Genomic DNA, 10,609 nt, shown 5'->3' with positions numbered 1-10,609 from the left:
TTTTGTGCATTGGTTTTAAAAACTTCCATTATTAAAATGTAAGCTCTGTAAACTTAAAATGAAATAAATTATAGTTTTTAAAGTTGATGAATATGCAAAACCCATCTGTCAGCAGCCTTAAGTAAGTAGCCGTTGGGCCCAGGCCAAAGTTCACAATTGCTTGCACCTGGTAAGAGGTAAATGTACGCCTACACTGGTAGCGTGAGTCAGACGCATGCGCGGGTAGTGTGAGTAAGCGCTATGAACAGTATGCATGTGCCAGTTATGTAAGCCGTAGGAACAAATAAGTAAATGTACGCATGCGCTAGTAGTGTTATGTAAGCCTTATGAACAAAGAAATGAACAGTGCGCATGCACGGGCAAAATAGGTAAAAGCAGGACAAATGTGCCACATGGGCGCGTGCCATCTTGTTGAACTAAAAGGAAGTGCTGAATGCCACCGCCACGGCCACCCGCTGCACGCGCCACCCGGTTGTACTGGAATAAAGCGCTGTTTCGCTCCGCTCCTCGCGCAGTCTGTTTTGCGGCATGTCAGCTCCACGCGCCTGCTTCCAGTTGGGGCAGCTTACCTCTTCGGATCCCTCTTCAGCCTCCCTCGGCTGACACCATCACTTCCCGATTCTTTTACTACAATTTACTATTATCTATGTCCTTGAAGGTAAGTCTGTTGTGTGGAATGGTGGAAACACTACACAATGATACGCTACACAGGTTTGGTAATGCCAGGGTGGTAGTTTGAAATAGGCCAGGGTGGGGATTGACACCTTGGAAATTGGCAAACAGTACAAATCAGATTTTTTTCCACCCCCAGAGAGCTAGTTGCTCAGCATTGACCCGCATATCCCTGAGCGTAATCATCCCATAAAGGAGGTCATCTAATTCCAGATTTGTAAGTAAGGACCCCCCCCCAGTTACTAAAGCTTAAGACTCAGGCAAGAACTAAGCCTCCAGGGCACCTGCGTGATCCCACACTGCCTGTCTGTGCACCCAGGAGGGGCTGCTGTAGCGCCTCGTCTCAGCCAGGCTGTCCAGCAGAAATCGGATTAAAAGGGGCTTGTGCACCGGGTGAAGGTCTAGACCCCGCCCCCTAACTGTCTCTGCCCAGCATGAGCATTGTGTAATTCTAATACCCAGTAGAATTAAGGCCGCTGGCTCTAAATCCCAAGACACTGGGAGAAAGCCGTGGGTGGAGTTCTCTTTTACAACCACAATTTGCGGACTGTTGTAAAGTACTTTAATTGCTCCTCAGTATAGGAGTTGCCTGTGTGTGTTTGCAGCATAGTCAGGACTAACCAGGAGCGGAGGGCTGAGTCCAGGCACCTGCAGAGTTGGTAACAGAAGCCCTGGTCATTCAGAGATGGATGTACTGAAATGTGGACTGAAGACACAGCAGGGAGTCTTCAGAATAACTCTCAGAGAAGCTTCTTTGATGAGCTGAGGCAATTCAGCAGCTTCTGCCCTGTGCATTCATGCTCGTAAATCACTCAGTTTTGCAGGCATTGCAAGACATCTCAAACGATGCAGTTAAAGGAAATGTGCTCGCTGCACTAGCATGAACGATCCACTGCCAGTAATTTTGCTCAAGTACCTTTTTTAAGTGCATTTTAGAACTTTTCAAGTGCATTTTAAGGGAAATTTTGATTTTTGTTTTTGTTCATTGTTGGGTGCACATGCATTTAAAAAGGCTAATTATTGAACCCCTCCAAAAAGAATCTTGCAGAAGTCATTTTCCCTGGAGAATATTCCCCAGGGGAACTTTGAAGACATTAAATGTCTTTTAACCTCGAAAACTGAGAGAGTCTAAAGCCCAGTTTATCTAGGCTGTGGGCGTGGAACACCTGGAGAGCTTTGGAAATCCTAATGCCTCTGTCCCGCCACCCAGAGATGCGAACTGAAGTGGTCTGGTCTGAGTGTTTGGATTTTTTAAAGCTCTCCAGAAGCCATTTTTGGAAACCATTTTTCTAAAACTTTGCATCTCAAAGTGTTGTTGATGCGTGCACCAGTGGCATCAGCCTCACCAGGGAGCTTATTAGAAACACAGAACTTTGCCCTAGCCACGCTGAATCAGTCTGCTTTTTGACATGATCTCTAGATGATTCAACTGTGCAGCCAAAGTTGAGATTGTCTAGAACCCAGAAAAAGAATGCTAGAAGCTGACCTCATGAAGGACATCGCCTGTCTTCCTTAACTCAGGCTAGAGATGGTCTTTTTTTCTCCCCTCCATATCTAGCTAGGTGCCATTTCCTGTTGATTTTCTTTTCAAATAAATCTCTCTTGTGTCTCGCAAGCTGGCTCCCGCCAGCCCCTTTCATCTTCCTTGTGGTCACCAGCTGAAATAAATCCTTTCACTACTTCTCAGAAAATTTTAACACACTCCTATTTCCCATCATTTCAGATGTGAATTTCTCTGCCTGAATCCAAGGCCATCTCACATCTGGCTCCAGGTGACCTGTCTAACCTGATTTCCCCCGTATGTCCCTCTCATGCCAGCTGGTCTTTTCACTAAGTCACAAGATGCCAGGCAGTTCCTCTTCATCTTGGCTCCTGGAAAGCCATTCCCTTGCCACCTTCCCTCTGCCTCTCCAAACCTCATTCACCTCTCAAGTTCACTTCCCTTTGCTCTGAATGCTTCCTGCACCTATATCCCCAATTGTTAGCTCCGCCTCTTCTCACATCAGTCAATTTTCAGGCTCCGAGGACCAACTGGGCTGGAGCTCTAATACAGGGCTAAATGCACCCTGGAGATGAACTCAGCTGCTCTCTGCTCGGAATAGTCCTGGCCTCTCTCCTCCCTCCCCCGAGGAAGCCACCCCAGCTGATTCTGCTCCATGACCACCCCAATGATGACCCCTTGCTCCCAGCATTTAGTTCAGGCCTGCTGGTTTTGCTTCTTCCATCAGACTAGGGGCCCTTAGGTTCAGTCCTGAAGTCTCTCTGGGTTCAGTGTGGTCATCACTAGGTTAGCAGGTGGGTCCCGGTGCCACCTGCGGGCAAGTCACCCTCCCAGGTAGTGGAGGTGGGTGGAGAGACATGGGGACAGAGATCATTCAAGGGATAATGATAATAATAACTTGCATGTGTGGTGGGCTATCTGTACGCTGAGCATGATTCTATGTGTTCTATATATTATTTCTTTATTTAGAAAAACTTTTTACTGTAAAATGAAACATAGACACAGAAAATCAAACAAAACAAATAATGAACTATTATAAGGCAAATACCCTTCTGAACACCACTCAGATCAAGAAGCAGAACCTTCTGGTGATCCTAGGTACCCCTACCTGTCCCACCCTCATCAGAAACTCTTGTTTCCTTTCCCCCAAAAACAAACCCATTATTTTAACTTTTTTGTGTATGTGGTAAAATACATATCATAAAACTGACCTTTTTAAAGCATACAATTAAGTGGCATTAAGTACATTCACATCTTTGTGCAACCATCACCACTTTCCACCTCTGGAACTTACTCATTTTCCCCAACTGAGATTCTGTCCCCATTAAACAAAGCCCCGTTTCCCCTCCCCAGCCCCTGACAACCAAAATTCTACTTTCTGTCTCTATGTATTCGACTACTCTGTGTCCTTCATATAAACTGACTCATTCAGGATTTGTCCTTCTGTTTCACTTAGCACAGTGTCTTTAGTAGGGTCCCTTCATGTTGTGTCCTGGGCCAGAATTTCCTTCCTTTTGAAGGCTGAATAATATTTCACTGTATGTATGCACTACGTGTTTTTTTTTTCCTTTTTCAGTTGCATGTGCTGCATTTTGTTTATCCATTCATTTGTTGATGGACACTTGGGTTGCTTCCACCTTTTGGCTATTGTGAATAATGCTGCTATGAACATGGGTGTACAAATATGTATCTTGACTTTTAGAATAAACACTTTATTAATAGTTTTATTATCCAATCACACATTTGCAAGCACTTTCATTTGGTCTTGGCCATTCCTTACATTTTAATATTTCCTTTAATTCTCTCCCTTCTTTTTTTAACAGTAAAACAAAAAAGTTTATTTGCTCTTTAAATTTCATGGATTTAAATACACTCTATTTGATGTTGCTATGGAGTGAAAACCTCCTTTAACCGCCACCCCCCCCAAAATAAGATGCTGAGTGTCTGCGAAGGGCTTAAAAAGTCAGATAAAGAACACAGAGGAGGGAATGAAACAACCTTCTGAAAACATCCCTGTCAAGGGAAAGCTGACTCCTCCCTGACCCTGAAGAACAGCCACAGGGAAATCCAAAGGCACGTTATCTGTCAGCCTCAGCACTTGGCCTGTCTACGCCTGTCCTGAGGAATTACTGGAGCATACGAATTTTCCCCTTTCTCCACGACCCACAGCTAAGGTTAGAACACACCAGCAGGCTGCAGACACCCACGCGGGTGACTGCCTAGGATCCAGAGACTCCATTTCACAGCCAAAACCCCTCCTTTAATTCTCTCTTAATATACACTTATAAAATGCTATTTCCTGTCCTGGAAAACTATGCAATAGGTATTATTCATGCCCCTATTATACAGTTGAGGACACTGAGGCTTTTCAAGGCTAAAAAGCTAGAAGCTGCTGGAGCCAGAATTAAGATACAAATATATCAATTCCCGCAAATGCTTTTTCAACTACATGGCTCTTTTTTTTTTTTTTATAACTTTGGGTTCATGATATTAGCACAGCCATGCAAGACCCTAGACTCATATTAGTGTCACCTGGGCAGCTGTAAAAACAAAACCATGAAAAGGTCCCACCTTAAACCAATTAAATTTCTTGCTTGTCGAGCTCCAACATGTTTGAAAAACATCCAAGGGATCCTCGTAATGCATTAGCTCCTTCCTCAACCGCCTAAGGAAGCCTTGATTGTTTGATCAGCATGTACATTTCCATTCAGGACCTCCAATGGGGGGGAAAAACAAGAAGTACCACCAGCCATTGTAAATTAGAAAAAAAAAAAATCTCCATCAAAGCGGTCCCCCTGCACTTCAAATATACCCCTATATATTTGATGAACCTAAGAGTCAGGCTTCAGTTGTCATAGCAACAGGGCAGGCGGGAGAGGAATGACTGAATGCACTGCCCTGGAAGCCTTAACTCCCCGCTCTGACATCCTGCAGTAAGCTGAGCCTTTCTTTCACCTATTCAGGCAAGTTATTGATTAACTGAGCCCTTCCAGGGCAGGTCTATGGGGACTGCTGTCTCAGGTACTTCTTGCTGTGGTTGTCATGACCTGACCAATTAGGGCCAGGCAGGCACCCACTGGGTCACAGCCGGTCCTGGAGGAGTTGCAGTTCCAACTTCTTTCCCTTGAAGCAGTAGACCGAAGTGCACTTAGCGAGGATGAGGTCATGATTTATGGGATTTTGTGCAAAAACAGAAGTTAGGCTAAATTGCCTAACGGTTTATGGTTACCTTCTCTTTAAGCAGCTGTTCTTCAAAGAGATGCATTCCACGAGCCAATCATTCCTTGCTGGGGTAAGTAAACCATCTGCAAAAATAGCCACAATAATTCCCCTTGTGGGCTCCACACCTCCATGCAAGGTGACTTTGCAGCATCTTTTGTCAGGAGATGAAGGCCCTGAGTCCAGGCCGGTATTGGAACTCGTTTGGCCATTACAAGGTGGCAGAACCAGCACCTGCTAGTTCCAGGCGTGGGGGTCAAGGGGTCTTACACTCTTCTTTTTTGCTCTCTTGGGATCCTTCCCATTACTACCATGAGAACAAGCCCAGGCCAGCCTCCTGGAGAATGAGACACCACGGGAAACAGACATGAGCATCTGAAGTACCTCTAGACCAGGCAACTCAGCCACTGACTGCAGATGCATGAGTGAGCCCAGCCAAGACCAGAGGAACAACCAGCTGAGCCCTAGACCCAGGGCTAACCCACACAGTCATAAGCCAAGTCAATGGTTATTGTTTTAAGCCACTACCTTGGGGGTGGTCTATTATACAGAAAAGTCATGTGTTGTGTATACATCCACTAACACAGTAAAATTTTTTATTTTTTATTAAGGATAAGTGACTGTCAAACGTTTCCTGGATGGATGCCTACTCTGATACAGAAAGAGATTCATCCCTGCCATTCAGAAATTAATAGACATTTTTTGAATAATGAGGCACCTGGAGACCTTTGGCATTTGAACAAACTGACTGAGACTTGCTGAGGAGTCCTAAGAAACTCAAATTGCCAAAAAAAATTCCACTTGGCAGTGATCTGAATGTACTAGAGAGAAATCTGGGATTCACCAGTAGAGAAGTGATGAGTAAAGCTAAGGAAGTGAATAGAAACTTTGAGAGGCAAAGCAGACAGTTTAGTTTGGGGTGGAGGCTGCTTCAGGTGGTATGGTCATAGAAAGTCTCTCAGATGAAGTGACTATTGAGCTGAGACCCAAAGGACAAGAAGGAATGATCATGGCTCAAGCCAAAGAATGAGGATTCCAAACAGAAAGGTCAACAAGTTCAAAGGCCCTGAGGTGAGGAGCTGGCTTACTTGAGGAACAGAAAAGTTGGCATGACTGGAACAGGCTGATGGAGGGGAGTGCAGGAGAGGTGGCTGGAGAGGTAGGCAGGGGTCAGTCCTGTTGGCTGTGGTAGGTGATCTGGATTTTAAGTAAACACAATAAAGAGGAAGGTATTAGAAACGTAGCATAATCTGAGGTTGATTATGGCGAGCAAGAGTGCTGGCTGCAGTTAGGAAACAGGAAGTCTTGAGGAAGTTGACAGAGGCTTGGAAGGGATGGCAGGTGCGTGGAGAGAAGCGGATGAGTTTGGGGAATAGAAACCAGTAAATGGAGGAGGCACTTTCAGTCTTCAGAACTCGAGTATCACAAGCTTCTTACATGAACCAACATGCTATAAATACACAATGAAATGGATGTCATTAGAGGTGAATTTTCACCTCATCATTTAAAAAATCCAAGTGGCAAGAAATGGGAAGTTGACTGAATTCCTCCCACTCTTCAGATCCTTTGAAGACTATGAAGCTTCCAAAGGGAAATGAAATATACATACAGATTTGGCAACGAATGTTCCCAAATTTCCATTTATGGGCTGACTGAAATGGAGAGTGATTTTCCAAGTAGACATTTCTCTCCTTTCTTTGCAGAAGTTGGTGCTGATCAGTGATGTCATTACAGTAGAAACAAAGCGGCCAGTGTGATATGACCTGGACTGACAGTGAGTTGCTGTCTATCCTGAGCGAGCAGGCAGTTGAAGACACGGTTGACCACAGGACCTGCCTTTTGAGTGTGTGTTCTCTCTTCAGGGCTTTCTTTACGGCTAATCTGGTGTCATTTAGCATCATACTCCTTGAGCTCATGAAACAGTGTATCTGAAATGACAAACATTATATAAAATATTGTGATTAAAGCCATTTCTTTGGTTTCACTTTCATGGTATGCCTACCATGAACATGACTCTCATCGTGAGAAAACAACAAACCCAAATCAAGGGGTAACCAGTGTGTACTCTTCAAAATGTCAAGGTTGCAAAGAACAAAGAAAAGCTTGAGGAACTGTTCCAGATTAAAGAGAAATATATGCAATGTTTGACTGGAGATGAAAGAACATTATTGAGAGAACTGATGCCTGTACATCCAATAATAACATTGCACCAGTGTGAAATAGCCAGGATTCGGTAACTGTGTGGTAATGACAGAAGGGAATATCCTTCTTCATGGACTATGTGGGCTGAGGTATTTAGAGGTAAAGGGTTATGATGTTTGAAATTCTGAAGTCGTTCAGCAAGAAAAAATGGGAAAAAATACATAATATTTTTGTATTTAATATAATATGGCATCATATTTTTGGTGAATTTTTACAAACAGTATACAGGTGTTCATTGCTTCATTTTTGAAACTCTTCCATGAGTTTGAAATGCACCATTTAAATTGAACACTTAAAAAACTTAAAAAAAAAAGAAAAGAAAAATCCATTTTCCTTTACCTTGGGCAAACACCCAAATTAGGTATTTCTAACTGTGACTGCTCACACACGAGGAAACCACAGCAGCTCAAGGAGAAAAGTGCCTGGGACTCACAGCAGAATGTTCTGGAATCGTTCTTGTCCAGACCTTTGAGGTGTTGATATCTGAACCTATTCTGTTGCGTGTACAGCCCCAGTTCTTCTGCCTTCTGGATTTTTGCAGCATCTTTCTGCTCTCCATCTGTGATTGTTCTCTGGTTTTCTCCCCTCAGCACCTCTTTTAATGTCTGAGGTTCTGATTCAGTTCCTCCGCTTAGACTAAGACAGTCCTGTTGAGCACCGTCTAGCTCTGCAGAGCGCTGGGAGAGGAACAGGGGTCCACCGTGTGGCTTGTCTGTTGGCAGGATCCCAGCCAGAGGTTCAGAAGCCACCACACCCTGGTCCACTCCTGCTCCTGTCTTTGCTACCTCTAGGCTGGAAGCGCCCCACATGTCACAGAAGTCCTCTCCTACATGGGTTTTCACTTTGTATGGTACAATCTTATTTTCCTTCAGATCTACCAAAAACACCTCTTCGTGTTTTCCATCCTGATTGTGTATTTATTTATTTATTTATTTATTTATTTATTTATTTATTTAATTTTTTATTGAAGTTTTGTCAATTACAATGCATCAGTTTCTGGTGTACAGCACAGTGTCCCAGTCATGCATATACATACATATATTTGTTTTCATATTTTATTTTTAAATATATATTTCTCCTTCAGTGTCTAAGATTGTGTAATTGGAAGAAGTTACCGAATATTGTCAGGAGCAGCCTCTCTCTGAATAGGCTTTAAACATTGTTCTCTTTTAAGTTTTGTTATCAAAGAGCACAGGAAATAGTCTTGAATTTATTTATTACAAGGCATTATCTTTATTTTCTATCACGGTTATATTTCAGCTCCTTGAAAGCATATTGCATTATAGAGATGCTCTTGTTAAAAAAGAAATCTTTTGAAGAATGCCGAGGGTTATCTTGGCAGAAATCCACAGTACACAGATCTCTGGCTCCAAGAGACTGCAACACGCAGTCGTCCAGATAAATGACCCTGTGAGGGGAGGCACAATTCTGCATCTGCCAGGGCTGCGTGTGTGTGTGTGTGTGTGCACATGTGCAGGTGTGTATGCATGCATATGCTCTTAACACACAAGTTTTATTTGCAGTTTCATGTCAGTGACTAGTTATTGGCCAAGACTTGAATTGGGAAATAAATTAGGAAATAAGTGTGAGGAGAACTTGTACCTGTCCCATTAGGAAGATTCTCCTGGGGAGAAAAGATAAAATATAACTTCCCCCTTTTCCTCCACAAAATAACAAATTCAGCATTAAGGTCTGCTCTCTTGTATGTAAAGTTTGGGTTTCAAATGCAGCCTCTGACCATTTACTCTGACTGGCAACAGTGCACTCTCCTCTCTTGCACTCATTTCTTCTATACTTATCATTTATTCCCATATTTCCTGTATTAGTTAATTTTTGCTTTGCAATGAAACACCCTGACTATTATGGGGGTTAAAACAACAATCAGTTACTTTAGCTTAGGGGTTGACTGGGTGTTCTTCGGACCGGGTAAGGCTTAGGCTGAGCTCAGCTGGGCTCACTCATGCATCTGTGGTCAGCTGGTGATTTGACTGAGGGCTGCCTGGCCACTGGCTGCAGTGATGGGGAAGCTGGTCTGATTGGTCCACGTGTCTCTCAGCATCCAGCAGGTCAGCTTCTGCTCCTGCACGTGGGGCTGGGCTACAGCAGCCGAAAGGGTAAAACTCAAAGCATGAGACCCCCTGGGACTCAGCCAGCCTCACTCTTGTTAATGTCCCACTGCTTGAAGCCAGTCACAAGGTCAAGAATATACTCAAGGGGTGAAAGAATGAAAGAATTTGTGGCCGTTTTGCAATTGATCAAGTAAGTCACATTTTAATTAATTCTATGAATTCAGCGTCTCCATACACATTAAAGATTTCTCCACAAAATTCAAGCTATTAAGAAAAAATATCATGGGGCAATCACATAGTAACTTCTTACTCTGAAACAACATGAGATCCACTTTTTTTTTAAAAATCCATGTGATTTTGGGCAAGTCATTTAGCTTGGGAATTAGATTTTTTAACATTTAAAATGAAGGGTTGGATTGGATTGTCTCTGAGGATCCTCTTCTGACTCCATTATTAGTAAAGAGAAATTTGACAGATGTATAAAAACAAAGAAAAATTCTTTATATGCAAGAATTTTGTTCTTATAAATTCTTCCAAATAAAGGATTTACAAGAACAAAAATTCAGGCATTTCTGTTCCAACCCCTAAGTGTTTTCAGATTTGAACTTTGGATACTTAATCCCGAAGAAAAATTTTCATCTTCCCTCAAACCTTTTCCAACGTGTCCACTCCGACTTTGTGATCAGATTTCCTATGAAGAGAACAAACTGATGGATTTTGTCCTTACGTTCTTGCCTTGCTGTGCTCTCTCAGACCTCAGATCAACTCTGACCTTGTTGAGAGGGACTGTGGCCTATACTGTCTTTTTGTTCCTAGTAATTAGTGTTACATGTCAATCATCAATAAGCATTGGTTGAATGAGTAGAAGAACATTGAGCTGATTGTCCACACTGAGTAGAAGAACGAAAAGGTTCTTTAAAAACTGGAACAGCAGATATATTTTTGG

The 10,609-nt window shown here is 43.0% G+C and overlaps 1 long non-coding RNA gene across 2 annotated transcripts; it reads left to right on the top strand.

Annotated features, from left to right (window-relative positions):
* The first annotated feature begins 435 nt into the window (after positions 1 to 435).
* Positions 436 to 8,503, top strand: LOC140687360 (uncharacterized). 2 transcript variants are annotated; one of them, XR_012061604.1, is made up of 5 exons: positions 436 to 658; positions 812 to 889; positions 5,415 to 5,465; positions 6,004 to 6,463; positions 7,096 to 8,503. It is a non-coding gene; the product is annotated as an uncharacterized lncRNA (long non-coding RNA). The 2 variants fall into 2 exon arrangements; XR_012061605.1 differs by lacking the exon at positions 5,415 to 5,465 and having other exon boundaries at positions 437 to 658.
* Positions 8,504 to 10,609: the final 2,106 nt, after the last annotated feature.

The sequence above is a fragment of the Vicugna pacos genome, chromosome 19 (assembly GCF_048564905.1).
Source record: "Vicugna pacos chromosome 19, VicPac4, whole genome shotgun sequence".
Taxonomy (NCBI): Eukaryota; Metazoa; Chordata; class Mammalia; order Artiodactyla; family Camelidae; genus Vicugna; species Vicugna pacos.
The sequence above is the reverse complement of the archived record's forward strand: the minus strand, read 5'-3'. Positions and strand labels throughout refer to the sequence as shown.